The sequence below is a fragment of the Streptopelia decaocto genome, assembly GCF_964273445.1.
Source record: "Streptopelia decaocto genome assembly, chromosome: 8".
NCBI classification, from domain to species: Eukaryota; Metazoa; Chordata; class Aves; order Columbiformes; family Columbidae; genus Streptopelia; species Streptopelia decaocto.
Window position 1 is genome coordinate 17,332,979 of NC_138662.1, and position 18,944 is coordinate 17,351,922.

Genomic DNA, 18,944 nt, shown 5'->3' on the forward strand with positions numbered 1-18,944 from the left:
AGTTGGTTGCTGAAAATACTACTGTTGGTGAAGAGGTAAAAATGCGATTTTAAAAATGCTGTAAAAAAAAGGTAAAATCCCAAATTAAAAAGCATTGGCAGGTAGGGTCAGAGGAAGAAAGTCTAATTGCAAGGGAATACACTTATTTTTCTTTCCCACTCTCTTGCACAACAGCCAGCCACCTGACAACTGCCTGCTTTTGGCATGAGTCAGCTCTTGTATTAGCTTTCAACGTTTGTTGATAGTTTTCTCTCATTTGTGCCTGTGGATATAAATCTGGTTATTTGGATGAAAAAAAATGTGTTACCAGTAAATATTGTTAAGTCTCTAAAGAGCTACAGTGTGTTAGCATTCTGGTATTTATATGTCCACATGTAACTAATCAGCTTCAGAGGAAAGTAAACAGCAGAAGTGTGTTTAGCCTCCTTCTGAAGGTCAACGGACAAAATAAAAAGCATCCAAGGTCACATGAAGCACGTTTTCAAGCTGGATTACACCACAGTTTCTTCCATGCCTTTAGATAACTTTTCATTTTGTGAGCATCAGAGCTGATGGCGCATATATGCATGAGATTTGTCAAGTTAATCATAATACTCCCTGCTGTGCATACCTATAGCTCATCATGCACTTTCTTTCACCCTAAATTTGCATCACTTTTTAAATTATTACTATAATAAGCATCCACAGTAAAAGAATGGAAGAAATTAGGAAATGCACTTCCATTAATTTGATCCCTTTTATAATGTTTTTAATTCATGGAGCGTGACCAATGCAATTTCTTTCCGCTGCCTTTGTGGCGTGTTCAGCACCCAGTATGGAATTAGACTTGTGTAACTGGTGAAGCTGGTCCTCACAATATTCCTTTCAAAATGTATAGGTTTTTTCGGCATCGTATTTTTTCCTAAGACTTTCTTAGTATCTGAAAGCTATTCCCATATTTATCATGTGTCTGTGCTCCCAAATGTTGAGGTCTCTTTGCTCTGTCCAGGGCTGTGTAACTTGGATGCACCTTTGGTGAAACTATGATGGAGCTTCAGTGCTTGTCCTACTAGCAGGAGCAGCGAAGTTGCAAGTGAAAGAGCAAAATAGTCTGTGTAGTCTTGCATTGGGGAAAAATAATCACACTAAACCTCCAGACTGGCTCTTTAAAAAGTAAAATAAATCTTTTTATAACAAGTAATACTTCACTTCTCATAAACCTGTCAGCACCAGCCAGACCTCAGACACTATATAAACATACGTACATCTTGGATTAATTACACTTGCCTCCAAATCCACTGCAAGTAATTCAGTACAAGAAAACACTAAGTATTCTGGTGGTTGGCGTTAGAAAACACTGTCTCTTGTTTAAGGAAAGTTAGATTAATTACCACGGGTATGGCTGTTGGGTGTTGTGGGGGGTGTCACCCCAGCGAGCTCTCTCAGGCCGGGCATGTCCCAGCGCCGCCTCCCTCCCTGCCCCGCCGAGGTGTGGAGTTCAGCCGCGTGGGATGCTTTTGGCACAAAAAACCCTGAGCTGAGGAGGAGTGGGTTCAGCAGTGGCTTTGAAATTCAATGGTTGCTTTAGTTTTAAATTATTTGTCAGTTCTTGCCATTATCCTGTGTTTCCGGCCTGGTAACCACTTCACTGCACATTTTTAAAGCCAACATCATGGAGCTGCAGAGTTGAGGAGAAACAGAACCGTTTGATAATCTCATGCAAAATGTTGTAAACCTCAGGACATCACATTTTCCACATCCCCCGTGTGCAGCAGCCGGTGACCAGGGTTTGTCCCTGTTTCAACCAGGGCAGGAGGAGGTTCTGCTCGTGGAGGGGACATGAGCCCGTCCACGGCCTGCAGCCTGGTCCCCGTGTAGTCCTGTGGCATCTCCATTTGTCCTGTTAGGGATGTCAGAGGGTGTTTCTTTCGATTTCCAGCTCCGGGACTGCTCTTCATGACTCTCTCATCTCGTTTGGAAAGCACAAGTGCAATGAGCTTCCACAGTGTCTCACGGCAGCAAGTTCCACAAGTTAAATACCTGTTAGATAAAGCGCCATTTCTCTTTCCTCGGTTTTGAAACACTCTTCCCAGATTTACCAAATGTTCCCTGCTCCTGCTGTTGCAGGATTTGGTGAATGGTGGTTCTGCATGTGTTTAATTTGCTACTTTGTGACATCGTAAACCTTGATCTTATCTTGCTTCAGCCTTCCCCAAATTAATGTCCCACAGTCTTACCACTCTCTCCTCTAAAGGCAGCTGCTTCATCTCCAGGGTCACGTTAAATGCTCTTTTCTGTATTTTCTCAACTTTGCTGTGCCTTCCATGAGCACTGTGTGCAGGTCTGGTCTGCACATCCCAAAATCCGCGGTTTTACACAGCAGAAAAACCGTAGTGTTTTGTTCTCTAACAGATTTGTTTGGGGGTTTTTTGGCTGCCACATGATAATGAACTGAAGGTATCCAGTCTTCATGTTAAGACATAAAAAGATTTAAAATTTCCCTCTTCCCTTGGTCTGTTCTCCAGTGGTTGATCTCCCTCATTGTAAAAAGTATATGACGAGTTTTGTATCTGAAATTTTCTGTTTCAAGTTCAAACTTCAGGGGTTTTTTGTTTTTCTGTCTGCTGCTTTCTCCTGTCTCTGTAAATGTCACTTCATGCATAATGTACAGAAAATGTTTGAGCTTTCCTTTTAGCAGAGGAAGTAATTCTAACAAAAGACAGAGAAATCCTGGGCTTAGCTACCAGGATGCAGAGAACCTTCAAAGCAGCACACAGGAAAAAACTGCTTCTCCTGCCTCTGTTTGATTTTTTCCTTAGGAAAGTACTTAACTTCAGAAACCAAAGCTTTGGTACTGTAATGAGCCAGTTTGCTTGTGGCAGTAAGTACAATTCAGTATATATTTTTCTTGTTGAATTTGGAGTGAGTAGCTTGAGTACTCCTTATTTCAAGAAATGATACAGAACTGTCTGTCACTAATACAAAGACAGGAGGAAAAAAACAGCCTTTTGAATAGATGTACATAAATACTGGTGTCAGCTGAAATGTGTTACTTTGCCACTACCTTCAGTCCATCAAACATTATTTGGATATTCTTGGGAAGATACTTTGCAGTATTCATGGATAAATGTTAAGCTAGGAGAAACATCTGTGTAGATGTCCAGATTTTTGTTGGTATGATTTAGTTTATGAACACATATAACACTGGTTCTGTTGGCAGCAATTACAAGTTTTCAGACAGTAGAAAACATCTGTTTTAAAATGCTTGATTTGGTCAAACATGTCCTAGCCGTTACCTAGGTGTAAAAATAAGTATCTCTGAATATCAGTTGTGTTGTACCTACGATGTAAAATGTCACATGTATGAATCTAGATAAAAGTAGTCTCTGCGACATAAGACGTGGGATGACTACGTCATTTAAACTACTCTGAGCAACACTACATGGCAGATGTAAATTTATGGGTTCCACATCAGAGAGGCCATAGGCACCTAGACTCTGATGTGTAAGTGGGGGATATTCAAGTAAGAACTTAGGTAATCATTTGGTTCCCTTGAATACAAAGTGAAAACCATACCTGGTTTGATTGGACTGATTTTCTGTCCCCAGCACTGAAAATATCACATTTCCCACATCTGGTGGGAATAGACCTTTGTGCAAGTCCCGTGGCAGCGGATAGTCCTGACCCTGCTGGAATGGCTGTGTTGGGGTTACACTTCATGGACGTTAACACCAAATAAAGGCTAAAGGTTTTTAGATTGTTTTATTTTGGGAGAAGACAGCAAGTTAACCTGCCTGTACATTGGTCAAAGACTGAATCTGAATTATTGATTTCTTTCTACATTTTCCAGCAGACCCTATTAAAAAGAAGTTTGTTGGAGTTTAGGGAGGTGTCCCACAAAAAGCTCTGAAATCCGTTTCTTCCTTGAGCCTTTGCTTGTAAATCTGGGATTGTGTTTTCCTGCATGCACACACTTGTCCCTTCCCTCCCTATCTTCTCATGTTTCTGTAACGTGGTCCCGACCCACCACTGCCCGTCCCATGGAGCCCTTCAGACATGAATCGCTCTGTTGCCGTTGCTCCTGTTTCCCCATCTTCCGTTGTCACCTTTGTCCATCAAATATTATCAACAATTGATCTGCCACGCAGACACCTCAGCATTTTCCTATTGATCACGTATCTTCACCAGCTTCTTGTTAAGTAACCATTGCCATTCCCAAAGCTTCACCCCTGAGGTTTACCCCAAATGTGTTCCTTGCCCCATCTTGCCCATCTTCCCCATGGGGCACTTGGAACCTCTCCCCAGACGGAGCCCACGTCTCTCGAGCTGGGACTCATGGCAGCTTCACTCTTTGGCCTCGTTTCATGGCAACTGCAAGAAGCCATTAACACATTTCACTGTTCCCGGTGTTTATGTCCCTGCCCCTTGGTGCCCACAGATCCACCCCACGCACAGAACACAGGGCAGTCCTGCGATGGATGCATTTCACCAGTCCTTCCAGCTCGGCACAGTATGTTGACTAATTCCTGGTACTAAAATTGCAGTATTAAATGTAAATTACAACAGTAATAAATGAGCTTTATCCATCAAATCAACAACATTTTATATTTTACTCTGAAAACCCTTTTATGAGCTCTATTATAGCTGTTAGTGCTTGTTTTAATTAAACTTACAGCACAGCATGCAGCTCAGTTAACCACTTTCCAGTTTTCAGAGAAAATCAGTAAGCAGTTCCAGTTGCATTTTTCTGCTGTTCTTCACATGCTATACATTATAAAAATGTTCCTAGGGGATTATATCTCTCAGGAGAGGAGAATGGGGACATGAAACTTCTTACTTCTAGGCTCTTCGTTCCAACCTAGTTTAGGTTGCTAAGTTTTATAAAAGTATTTGGTGTTTGTCTACAGCTTGGATGTCTACATTAAAGAAAACAGGTGGTCCCCCAGGCCTGAGGGTTATAAGGCCACCTCACCATGTTCCCTCATTGTCAGTCCGTGCAAAAAAACGATTGGTTGGTAGGGCTGACAAACCCTTGCTGCCTTCAGCTAAAGCTTAAATCATGACTATCAGAAACTAATTGGATGGGTGTTCCATGTACAGTGCCTCTACTGAGGTTTTTTGGCTGACTTTAATTCCCAAGGCTATCAGCCCAAGAGTTGTATTAAGGAAAAAAAATAAAAGAAAATAAGAAAATAAAAGTAAAAGAAGAATCTGTTTTCAGAGAATGCAGTTGCACAGCCTTTTGTTGCAGCTGGTTTGAAGTGTCTCTCCATTGACATCTAGTGTCCATGCAGAAAGATCTTTAGATTCTTCACAGCCGTGCTGGCAATATTTATCTCTAAGTGTCTGAAGATTTTTTCCATCTGTAGTTATTAAGATCTCTCATTGATAAAACCAGGTCAGCCAGCAGGTGAGACTGATGGTGAAAACACAGGAATCTCCCTACACACAATGTTTTATGATATCAGTGACATCCACAGAAGTCGACGTTCTGAATGGCTCCAGAAACCATTTCAATGCCTTGCAGTTCAAAAATACTGCAAAATACTGTCAATCTCTGTCTCTTTCCTCAGAGCATACAAGCAGTTGTGAACCAATAAATATTCGAGACAGATTTTATAAAGTATTGTACCTCTGTAGTCAGGCATTATTCTAATTTTCTTTAAGTAAACTAGAGTCTCTCTCAATAGAAACCTCTTTATTACACTCAATTATATCACTAAAATCTATTTAATAAAGAACTATCCTTACAATGATGATGAGTTACCTTCATATTGATTTATTTATATTGTAGAAATTCCAAGGTTTTACAAAAGGATTTCCTATTTTGCTTTTGCAGCATTTCGCATGGTGGCAGCGAGCAATGAATCATGTCTTTCCTGTATCCTTTGCTCTGTGAGCGGCCCCACCTTCTCAGTCCTTCCTCCTGCTCCCTCAGTCAGCCTGAAGTGCTTGTGTTGGGGTTGTGCACCCAGGAGCTGTGCCCCCCCATGCGTGGTCCTCAGCTAGGGTGGAAACATCTTTCCCTATTCTGAAAACTCCCCATAGGTTCGTATTTCGAGCATTTCCATTGTTAGAATCTGTTTTCAAAGGCAATAATTTTGAATAAACGATGTTATGAAAGCTTAACAAGATTTATTGCCCTAATATTTGTGTGTTACAGCTTCAGGAGAAGAGCAGGACATGTCCGAGGATGCACACCGGGCATGGCTCCTGTCCAGGGCTGACTCTGCGGCTCCGAGGGACTCATGGATTCCACCATTTCTTGACAGTGCTTTTCTGATCCATCCCTTTCCTCAATATAAGCTCCAGAAGAGCTCTCTCTTGGTTTGATGATACCTGATGCAGCGGGGTCCTGTCCTTGCTGGCTAGTGGAAACTGCTAGTGTGCAAAAGACAAATCTTTGCCTTGGAGCAATAGGAAACTTCCACTGAAAAAGAGCCTTGAACATTTTCTGTGAAGGTCAGAAGAGGGTGATACGATATTTCCCACACTTTCTAGAAAAGGAGCTGTCATCAGTTTCTGTGGACAGTCAATTATTTTTCCTCTTTCTCCTTTCACTGTTCTGTTATTTAAAAATATACATTAGCCCAACTGTCAGAGAATCTGTATTGAAAGGACCTGCTGAATCCATACATCCAGAATAGGAGCGAAAGCATCATTAAGATGTATCCTGCTTAGGTTATTCATGATTTAACTATAAAGCGAAAACAGGTGATCATGAGCAATAAAGCAATGTGACATAAATAATTTCATTCAGAGCAGCACGTTAGTGCCAGCACTGGCAAAGCTGCTGCTGCAGCAGCCAGAGCCTTTAATATGAAACTGCTTTACAGTGAGACTTACAAATATACATTTGTATCCGTCCTAACCATGAACATTCAGCAAACCCAGCTTTTCATGCCCGGTAGGACTCGGTGCTTCCAGCAACCCCCCGTTCCCCCTCCACGGTGTCAATGGAAGGACGCAGCGGCTGCAGCCAAGAGCATCGCGTTGCTATGGCAACACATCCCACTTCCCTGGGGACCCCGTTGCCTCGGCGACGTCAGGCGGGCAGGGACCGGTGCATCAAATGGTCTCAAAGCAGCTGCCCCCCCAAAAAGCAAGGCAGCCCTGGCCTTCAGGACATGAGCGTGTGGGGGTAGATGACCAGATGGGTGTAGGACCATGCACTCACCGCCTGGGTCTGGATTAGGAGAGGGTGACTGTGTGCCTGGTTCTTTGCAGGCACTGAGATGAGGTTATGACAAAAGGAGCTTACCAGTTAGCGTGTTAAAATAAGACGGCAGGAAAGACAATGTCAGCAGGAGAGGATAAGCTGAAGGGAGCAGGTGCGGAGGCTACTGTTCTTGGTTTGTGTAATCAGGACCTGCAAAAATACTGAACATCAGAAATAGTCTCTTGTTCTGCAATGCATCTAGAAATGGAGGTAATCTTGCACGTTCATTTTAGGATAGTCCGGTGCTGCATTACGCTGTGTCACACACAGTACACTGCGTCATGTAGGCAGAGGATTAAAGATCAATTTACATAGGCAAGTACCCGTGTTAATACTGTGAGGCACAGAACCTCCCACCCGTGTGCCCGCAGGCGCCCCAGCCACTGGACGCAACCCGGGGCAACACACTGGCAAGTTTTTAAGAGCCCATAGACCCCTTCCCAAAACCGTGTTCACGGGGATCAGCACCAAAAGCGTTCTGTGGACATCACTAGAGCCGTCTGTTGCTGCTAAGATGAGGGGGTTCCAAGTTTGGTGCGTGGACATCAGTTCTCCACAGCACATGACAGGCAATTTGAGAACAAGGAAGATAGAAAAGGACAGAAGGATTTATTCAAGAAGACAGGTAATTTCCTTGTCATTTGTCCATTCTTCTTGTAGGAGTATTTTCTCCCTTTACACTGTGGGATTAAGAAGCCTCTTGCTTACAGTAATTATCCTTTGAATAAATAGAATATCTTAAATACAAATCTCTGTGTCCTGTTTTTGTGTCATAGTAGTGTTTGGTTTGGTTTTTTTAAGCCTTACACTGATTCTTGCAGAAGAGCAGAGGCTGCTTCAGGGGGTCTAGTGTTACTTTTCACCTCTAGAGACATTACCATATGCTGCAGAGCTATGTCTCAATGATGTTAACATATCTGGTTTTAAGTAAACATCGCCCGTACTTACCGTTACAGCTCTACTACTTGATTTATCCTTGTATTTCTGATATTGGCCTTACCCTCTCCGACCCATTCTTTGTGCATTTTCTGCAAGACATCAGCGGTCTTTCTTCTCACAATCAAAACTGTGGTTAATTGCATTTGCAAAGGAAACCTGAACTGTGATAAATGTTTCTCAGAGTGTGCGGTTTTGCATCATTTAACTTTGAAAGGACTCTGCTTTCCCTGACCTCTTGCTGTTTTTTCTCAATGACTCTGGCAATTGCATCAGTAGCCTTCTAAGTCACATTTTCCTTTCACATCTAGGAAAGATCCAACCTTTCCTTACCCCCTCCCAGCTGAATCACGCATCCAGTCCCTCCTTTATTCTGTGTCTCAGCCACACCAGCTCTCATTCTCTCCCGTTGGAGGGGTTCATCTGCCATATTTCACCTAATATTTAAATTCAGACTGCCTTTTGTTTGCTTCAGCACACTGAGAAGCCAAAAAACAACAGCCAGGATTGCATCCCAAACCCACACATTTTGGATTCTGATGTCACCTCAAAGCCGCTTGGTCCCCACATTGATGCTCCACATTATCTGCAGTTGTGCAGGGGTTTCCCTTTCAAACACACAGCAGTGGTATCTGTTCCCCAAGGATTAATTTGCAGTCAGCAAGAAACTAGAGGCATCAGGCAGAAAAAAACCTGTTTCTTCTCTTTCCTCACACCCCTTTAAAGGTGACTGGTTTTTCTGAGTCACAGCTAACACAAACTTGTTGGAAAAGATTCAGCCTAGATTTATACTACAGCTTACAGGAACATAAAAGACCATTTAGCGTTTGAAGTATTATTCTGAATTACTAATGAAGCCCCTTGTCTGGCTGAACTCAGTCAAGTCCTTCTTCAGGTTTTGTGGAGCTTATTTCTCTCGTCACCCTGAGCAATCTTTGATGAGCAGCACACAGGTTGGCGGATGAAATGGGAAGATCGCTGGCAGCATTTGGCTCTGTGTGTTTGCAGGAGGATCTCGGTGCAGGGGATGCGCGCTGCAGTTGTTCCTTTGTTCATATTTAATCATACGAGAAAGAAGAATGTAATTATGGCCTGTCTCCCTCAATCTCCTCCCTACCTCGGAGTATTTGAACTCTTTGAGTTAAAGGCAAGTGGGAATGTAGCGTTTTCTGGCAGCGGAGTGCATCCCCGAGCAGATCAGAAGTGTTTCCATTTGACGATGGTTTCCTGCTGAGCCTTCTCCCGTGTGTAGGAACGTGGCCGTTACTAACAGCATCGCAACTACCAAACCTGATCCAAGCTGGAAGCACAGTGTTTCCTCTGGGTTTCCTTTGTACGTTTGACAGCCCTGTCAGACTGTGATTGCTTCGCCTTTCCCCTCAATAGCTGGAAACACCTTTATGTAGTTACTAGTTTTGAGGATACAGGATCAAAATGGGACTTGGCTCAGAAATAGACTTTTTTCGCCCTCTATTTAGCAATTTTAGCTGTTTACTTTCTATTTAGTTTTGTATAGCAAGCACTTACACTCTAAAACTATCAACCCCTTTACACCTCAGCACAGGGTTACGGAAGATTTGTTGCCAAAGAATTTCAAAAATTGGAAATGTCTAATTGAAAAGGGTCTTTTGAGCTTGCTGTTGTAGTTGGCCTCAGGCTGAAATGAAACCTTAACAGCAAAGTTAAGAAAGGACTGGAAGATGCAGAGAGGGATGAGTGGACCCACATGAATCCCGGGACGAGGGCTCGGGTGGTGCGAGAGCCAGTTTGGGATGCTGGTGGCAAGGGGTGATGTTCAACCAAAACAAGGAGAAACCCCCGGAGCCTGAGCAGTGTGGCAGTGCCAAAGCTACAGAAAAAACAGCTGATGAGAGGCTACTTGATCGACGGAATTGCCCAAAATGATGAAGGAGGGAAAAGGCTGTAATATGTAAAAACTTTAATTGCGAAGTTGTTTAATCTGAGCTGTCCCAGGAGCTGACAGGCTGTTACTGCTGCTTCCTGGACTATGTACCAGGCACAGAGACTGACAGGGAAATTTTCCACTTAGTGGCAGGGATATTACATTATAAAAAAAAAAAAAAAAAATGATAAGAGTTTATCTCAAAAGCAATGAGCTGCTATTTTCTCAAGACCTTGCTGCTGAACTTTAAAAGAAGTACCGTGGAAATCAAAGCGGTGCTCAAAAGGAAATAAATCTGTTACAGAAAGAATGCTGGTTTAAATCTTCTCTCAGTTTGAAAAATTGTTTTTACCTACAGAGAGGCTTTAAACAAGAGGAAAATGTATTCCAGTCGCTTGGGATCAAAATCTGTGTCTTAGACACACAGAAGAACAGTCCAGAGAGAGAAGCCAATAATTAGCTACTGAAAAAAGCCATGGCAGATGAGAAACTCAGTAGGGGTGGAAAGTGAAAGAGAAGAAAGGATGAAATAATGGAAAATGTTCTTGCTGTAGCAAAAGTGCAGCTAAAATAGATGATTTGAATATGTGAGGAAAAAGCAAAAGGTTATAGGGGAGGATTTTTTGGGAGTTAGTGAGTATGAAGGTCACACGGTGATAGTTTAGAAGGAAAGCTGCACTCCTTATTAAACACGTGTCTTTATTAAACACGTGTCTTTATCAAACACATGTCTTCTCAGACTGAAGCTGAATAGAAGAACAAGAAGGGATGGTATCTCATATTAAAGGACACAGTTGCTTGCCCAGTTATCACTATCACAGGATTCAGCTTCTGCTTGCAGTCAAAAGCAAATAGTTTAAAATGCACATTAAAATATGCCAGTACTTTGGGAAAGGTCACATTCTAGTTGGAATTTTGGCCAATATATATTTTTACAGGAAAATTCCCAATAAAGAAAGTAAAATAGAGATGGCGGAAAGCACTCACTGTATGAGCAATTCAGGCTCCCGGGCTGCTGAGGAGAACTGCCCTCAGGGAAATGAGATGGCATATATATAAGAACAGATTTCTCATTCATCTCTAAACTCATATTGAAACCGATTAGGCAAGAGCTATTGGAACAGGAGGAAAATCACGACCAAACCTTAGGGGCGGTATTTGATCACCAGGTGAAGTCCCAGGGAACGCTGTTTTGGACATGAATACTCTGGTTGCTAGAAAAAGTTAGTGGGATTAAAGAAGTCTGCTCTGTGCTTTCAGTAGATGGAAACCTCTTTAGGTATTTATTTACTTATTTTTGAAAAGAAGTCACTTAAGCAATATTTAGGGCAAAGAAAGTCTCGGGAAAAAAAGGAGTAATCGAAAATAAGCAGAACATTAAATAATAAATTTTAAAGAACAGAAATTTAAAAGTATATATTTAGAATTAAGTTTAATTTCATAGCATATGACAGAAAAGTCTGACGCCTTATGAAAATGAAAATCAAGTGGTAAGGACCATTGATTTTAATATATAGTAATTCAGGAGCACCAGTGTTTTCAGTGAGATACATGTTGTAGCGAACTGTGTACTACTTGTGTTATTTACTTATTAAAAAAGAAAGCCTTTATGCAACAACAACAAAAAACCATATATGTAACAATTTATCAACTATTACGTTAATTAAATGTATAAAGAATAGCAAAATAAGACATCCCAGAGGAAAAAAAAAGAAAAACCAAATAGCAAGAGCAGAAGAGGTGATGCCTTCCCAGCTGGATTCTATCAAGCATTTACAATTCTTTGGGAGGCGCTTGGGTTTGTATCCTGTGTGCAATAACCTAACATGTGAAAATGAGCCTTTTTTCCCCCATATATGTAATGCCCTTGTTCTCTTGTAGCCCTTTAAGGTGTCTTAGAAAGTACCGGGTTCTGCCAGAGTCAGATATCGCTACTGAATCCGCAGGTGTTCACGTCTCCGTCTGCACAAGCTGTAATCCATTAACCGGGTTTAAACAAACAGAGCTCAGACCGGCTTTGCAGAGCCTGGGCAGATGCCAGGTGTTCCCCGTGAATGACTCGCAGCTGCTCGTGGTGCCACATCCCATCGCAGAGAGAGGTTTCTGTTGTCATTTGGCACAGAAAAGGCTCTGAAGGGATGGGGCAGAACCTGGGAGCAGAGTCCCCTCCAGCTGGAAATTCCTCCTCATCCTCCCCATTGTTAAATGATGTACCCAGAGCTGGGGGAAAGCTGCCGTGGGGCTGGGGATCACCAGGGGACGACCCTTCGACCAGATGTTCTGTGGGTCTGGGAGTGTCTGAACCTCAGAGTTACTCTTGATGTCCAGTTGAAAGTGTCTGTCTCATAATGAGGTTGGATTTCCCATTTTCACCACCATGGTCACCCAGGTGAGGGTGGCACCGCTGTTCCCCTCACATTCCTCAACACAAACATCCCAGGAAAACAGTGATTTTGGGAAGATCCTCCCCTTCTAAGTTGAATTGTGGCAAATTTCAGAAATGAATTACACACATTTGCCAAAGATCTTCCTTCAGAAAATACTTGTGAGCAAACACTTAACAGATACCAAGTTTCCTAGCAATTGCATTTCAGAGACTCTAGAACAGCCGTATGACTAATATGATAAGCAGGTCCTTCAGCAAGTAAAACTACCCATAGAAATCAAGATGAGCACCTTCCATGGACAGCCCACTTCAAGAACTTGCTATTATTCCGAGCAAAGCTTTAGCAGGTGAACTGAAGCGTGAATAAGATGGACATGAAGAAGAAGACACACTCTATGCAGTGGGATGGGCATTGTCGATGTTACCATTATGAGCAACCAAGTCAGGATAAAAAAAGGGCTGAGCAGTCTTCTGCTCAGAAAAACAGTACTTATTCATTGATGGTGTAAATGTTGCTAGGTTACGTGGATTAAATTAAAAATCCCATCCTTTCCCGATGTGTACACCACCTTCAGCAAAGAATGCTCTGTGAATTTAGTATGTTTTTTTTCCCAGATAATTCAAATTTACCATAAATGATGGAGCAGAGGGTTTTAATTATAGAAGAACTATAGAAGACAGAATATTAACCAACTACTCAATAAAGAATCTTTCCAGCGTATGTAGAAATCAATACCAATTTTAATTAATTGACTGTGCCAGTGCCCAGAGGAAAATAATAGAGAATAAAATAGAAAATATCAATATGACTGTATAGAAACTATTGTCTTTTAATAAGAAATGGTATGTAGAACTAGAAGAAATACAAAAAAGGATGAAAGGAGGTTCATGGTTTTATACAAGGAGAGGTTAAATAAGGCGTCAGTTTGTTAAAGGACCCAAAGGACAAGGGCTCTGAAAGTCACAAATCATTTCAGAAAAGATGAAGGCAAAGCAATCCGTTATTGTTTCTCACAATACAAGATTAAAGAGCCACCAGTGAAATCATCTTTCAGCCAATCTAAAACAAAGCAGCACATAATTAAACATAATAATTAAACGGTGCCAGTCACTGCCGTTGGACATTGTGGAGGCCAAAACCGGGAAGGTGTCCAAAAGGTGATTACATTGAAAACCATGTCTAGAGCTCCAGGTGCAGACGCAGCCTCCAGCCCAGTACATCCCAGTGCAGCTGTGGGTGTCAGAGCCCAATGGGGCACCCTGGGGAGGTCCAGCTGGTGCTTTGTGCCTCCTGTGTTCCTTGCCAGGCAGAGCTTTGGGCTGAGACACCCTTGGTCTGAGCAAGGAAGATCTCGGTGACACAGTGTGCTTTTGTCTTTTCCAGAAAGTGTAACCTTAGCCGGATGAAATTCTAGTCGCTGTCTGAGGGAGCAAGGTGGGGGAAGCGAGCTTCTCAGTCCAGCTCCCAGTGGGACATTTCCCTGCAGATCTGGGGCAGACCTTTTAGCAGGGCCTGTTACGATAGGTAATGGTTTTAAACTAAAGGAGAGGAGATTCAGGCCGGACATGAGGAAGAAATTTGTTAAGATGAGGGTGGTGGAACCCCGGCCCAGGTTGGCCGGAGAGGTGGTGGATGAACCATCTCTGGAGACATCCCAGGCCAGGCTGGACAGGGCTCTGAGCAACCTGAGCTGGTGAAGATGTTCCTGCTCATGGCAGGGCAGGACTGGGGGAGCTTTGAAGGTCCCTTCCAACCCAAACTATGATTATACAATATTCTATGATTCTGTGATCCCCTCTACCTGCCCCTGCGCCCGTAGCGTGGCTGTGGGATGGGGCGGGAGGAGCGGGCAGCACAGACCCATCCCTGGGAAGGGCTGCTCTCCCCTTCCAGCAAACGGCTCTGGCATCTCTAAACATGCCCCTGCGGGTAAGCAGGACAGCTGCACGCTTTGTTTTGCGAGCATTAATGAGTGAAACGCAGGAGTGATCTGTGCCACACAGTAAGTGGGACAGAGGGGTGCTTTATCCCCTTAGCTGGACCCACAGGGAGGAAAATGGGGAAAAGCCCAACAGTCTAACATCAGCACACAAGAGAACTCATCCATATCACAAGCAATTGCTTGTCTCAGGAGAGACAAACTTTACACCTGCCCCATCTCACGGTGCCTCATCCATGATGCCCCTGGCAGAAGCAAAAACCATCTCCAGGCACCTCCCCAGCCCAGGAGACATTGAAATTTGTTGTCTCAATGCAGTTTTTGCTGAAGGGAGTTGGGGTAGATCAGGGACAGCTCAGCTTCCCCAGCCTGAAGCCGCTGGGGCAGCGGGCAAGGACAGAGACCAGGAGAGCTACCCAGGGCTCTTCATCCACGCTCTGTCCCCATCCCGGGGGTGGCAGATGCCAGCCCGTTCCCCAGGGTGCTGGCGCCCTGCTCCCACCTCCTGCCCAGCGCAGCTTCAGGCTCCTTTCCAGGGGAAGCCGGTGCTGTTGGAGCTGAGGTTCGACCATGCTGCAGAAGCTCACTACGCCTCGCGGCCAAGCACGCCTGGGACACGGGTGGCCGGGCTGGGAGAACAGCAAGTTCCCTCCGCCGAGTGATCTCTTGCCATCAACTGCCAGTTCTGAACTTTGGCTCCGGCCAGGAGGCCGTAAACGAAGCAGATAATTGCCTGTCAGTGATGGATGGGGAGTCAAGGGTGAGTGGGGAGGGAGGGGGAGGGATGGGCAGGAGGATTATGTTTCAGAGGGAAATTTTTTTTTAGGGTTCGTCCATGCTGGCGGTTGGGAGCTTTTCTGAATCACATGGGCATAACCCGAGTGGGAGTACTTGCTGTAATTTTACACCTTTTCAGCATTTCAGCTGGTTCTGCTGAAATCTGCATAGGGATTAAAGATGGGAAGGGACAGATAATTTATTTCCTTGCCTGCAGTCTACCAGGACAAATATTCAAGGCTAAATCACAGTTCAGAATTTTTTGATGGTATAACTGGAGAGAGGAAGGAGCAAGCACCTGCCAGCAATAAATAACTATTAGGAAACAGTATTAGGAAATAGTACCAAGAAGAAATGTTGCCGCTAGGATACACTTTCAGTGTTGGGGGATCCATAACCAGGCAGCTCAAAATTTACTTTGGTATCCAGAGCTCGTGTGCAACTTCTCCCAGACCCAGAGCAGCAGCGATGCCGTTAGAGAAGCTCGAGCTCGGGTCTCCAATGAAGAAGGGAGTTCAGTTTGTTGCACAAATAAACATCACAGGCTTCCACTCGGCCATGCTGAGGGTTAGCAACAGCATCGTGGACCTCAGCAAATCCACATAGAAATTGTGACCTGCAAAGGGAAGTGAGGTTTATCTATAGCCTATTGCTGTAGCTTTGATAGCAGTCTTTATAGCCAGTAAGCCTACGGAGAACCTATGCATTATAAACTGCTTAAACCAAGCTGCCTGAGTTTAGGCGGAACCGTCTAAATTCAGACAGACGTTAGTAAAAATCCTGTCCAATCTCTATTTCAGGTTTACATTGTTGCCAGATTTGAGATACACTTGCAGAACTATTCTAATACATTGAGGTAATGGAAAATCTCCTCAGTTTTATACACAAATCTCCCTGAATTAGAAACGGTTTTCCATTCCAAGCACCCAGCATCAGGCAGCCCGTTCGCTCTCCTTCGCCGGGCGGCTTCTCAGGGCTGGGTCTACTGGCCAGAAGGAAAAAGCGCAGTGAAAACCACGGTCAGGGCCACGTCCATGGCTGCTGAGCCAGTGGTCTGCCTGGTTTTAGGAATGATCACAGAATGAGCACAGATCCCCCAAAATGCATCCTGGAGAGCAGGGAGGAGCAGGAACCCCAGCAATCCCAACAGCCCCAGCTTCAGGTGTATTCCAAGCACCTTGCTGTCGATATAGCAGTGCTGAGTGTACACAAAAGCCATTTGCACGCAACGGGCAGAGAAATGGAAGATTTGAAGTGCAAGCACGGAAGATTTCTGTATCATGGATTATTTCTGCAATACTTCCAGGCACCTTGAATCACCACTGGAAAAATCACCCGCATCAAAGCAGGATGGGCCAAGAAGATGTACAGCAAATAATCCTGTGGAACTCTATGATGGTTTTGATATAGGAAAAACATGTACTATTGTCACAAAGACCATAAAGACAAATGTTATCGGTATCCTGTGCTGGTACAGAGACCCAGCTTACCAGCTGCTGCTGCATCCCATTAATGTCTGTGCTGCCTCGATTCCCACAAAGAGCTGGACAATTAGAAAATAACATTTGAATGCAAATCTGGGCAAGAGTCCTCAGTGTGCAGGAAACTGCACCTGTGTTTAAATCCCTCTCTCATTCTAAGGCTGCACACACCAGGGAGCAAGGATTCGGTACATTTTGTGTGGCAGAATCTTGAGAGACAGGAGCAGCTTTTAAAACATTTCCATGGTGCGTGAGTTTCAGTTTTTGAACAAATAAGCAGATGTGTCTGATCGGCCTTGCCAAAGCTGCTCTCCTCCCACCACTGTCTTTGGAAAGCAGCCTCTCATCCTTGGTTCCCTTCTTCCATATTTTACTGATCTAAAAGCACCAAATGAAATCGAGCATATTAAACAGCCAGAAATTTACCAGGCAAAATACAGAGCTCTGCAAAAACTTCAGATTAGGGAGAATATAATTTGGATAATTTAAATGGGAAAAAAAATCTTAAATGCTTTTGAAAAAGAGAAGTATGGAAACGGGTTGTTTGACAGAAAAGAGATAGTTTACAGTTACCAGTAACAACTGAAGTATTAGAAAGTGTAGCGAATTTCTGAGTCTTTCAGGGCAGATGCTGCTTAAGGTCACAGACAGGTGACCCTGAGCTGGTGCCGGCGCAGCCAAGGTAAGTGCTGGAGCGCCGAGCAACAGGCCAGCACACGGACTAAGGGGCTTCTTGTTGCCCTCATGGAAGAGCTGAGCTCTTAACCCCAGCAACCGAACTCAGGGCATCACCACTCCCTGATTTATTTTCCAATAATTAAATGTTTTTTCACAAACTGCAGCACTCCAGCCTAATAGAACTGGGATGGGAGGGAGGACTCGGTGCGATGTGCAGCTCACCACCAGGCGTGGAGGATCACAGGCTTCCTTGGCAGATGTGCAGAAGAGGCTCCTGCCTTCCAGCTGTCTGTCTGTCCTTGTCAGAGATGTAGGAATACTGCAGCCTGACTCAGAAAGCTGCAGCTGCCACGAGCGGCCGCAGAGCCCGGCCAGCAGCTTCCTCGCCTCTGACCTTGCCTTGGGACCTGCGGGTTTGTCCCTCTGGCTGACAGCCCCAGACAGCCATCTGCTGGGCAGCAGCGTCAGAAACCAACCCAGAACAGCGCTCCCAACCTGGAGGATTCTGCTTCAGTTCTTCCTGGGAGATCAGGAGCTCATCAGAATGCATCTTGGGCAGAACAGCTGGGATGGGCAGAGTTAAGCATCAGTGTCTGGAATCTTAGGAAAGAAGATGCACGTCTATCCCTCACAAGAAGTGTCGGTATTTCTTGAATACATATATGAAAGGGAAGGAAAAAATTCAGCTTTATAACACCAATGAAAGTTGCTTTGAGGCATCAGAGCCCAAGCACAGAGGTCAGAAAGGTGGCCAGAGCAGTACAGCATTTGGTGGCCGGGAAGCAGAGCGCCGTGAAAGCAGACCTGGTCCTCTTGAAACAAGGTTGGAGCTGTATTGGCAACCCTTGGAGAGATTAATGTCCTTTAATCACTTCTCTGAACCAGTATTAACTGAGTTCATACTTTAGTATTTAATTCATCCATCACCACAGTGACTTGGAGAAGCAGGAGCAGCAGCAGGTGACCAAGCAGTGAGGAGCGGGGACAGGCCATGGTGGGTCAAGCAGCAGCAGCAAGATCACAAAGGCAGCTCCAAGTAGCTGAGATTTGCACGCACCAGGGGCTACCTCATTGGTTTCACGCCCCTACCCTGTAGAACGCAAAGGGTGGACTTTGGGGAAGGCAGGTTCCCTTCGGGTCCTTCCAAATAATTGGGAAGGAAAGTAGGATTCTAGGCTTCTGCAGCACCTTTGGGTGGGAGGTACCCAGGGCTGACCCTGCCTTGGAAAGCCAAGGTGAAGATTATTTCCTAATGGCAGAGGCCAAGAGACAATGCCAGACCCAGGACAAACTCTCAGCCGCCCTTCTTGTGGGGCATCAGGACAGACGCTTTCCCTCAGCTCCCCTCTATCTGTGTCCAGGTCTCTTCCTGGAAAATGCAACTTGTTATTTAGTTTCCAGTTTTATAGTTAAAAAACTGCAGCCACAACACAGCACCTAAGAGGACTTGCAGGACAAACACTGAAGTGCAGAACATTCATTTCCACAGCTCACATTGGACAGTCAAAAATCCAAAAGCTAAAAGGCAAGGGGTTAACAACTAAAGACAGCACAGCGCAACTTCCAATCCTATCTCAGAATTAAGAATTGGAAAAGTTTTGCGAAACTAACAATGCGTGACCATGCAAAAAGTAAACGAAGCACA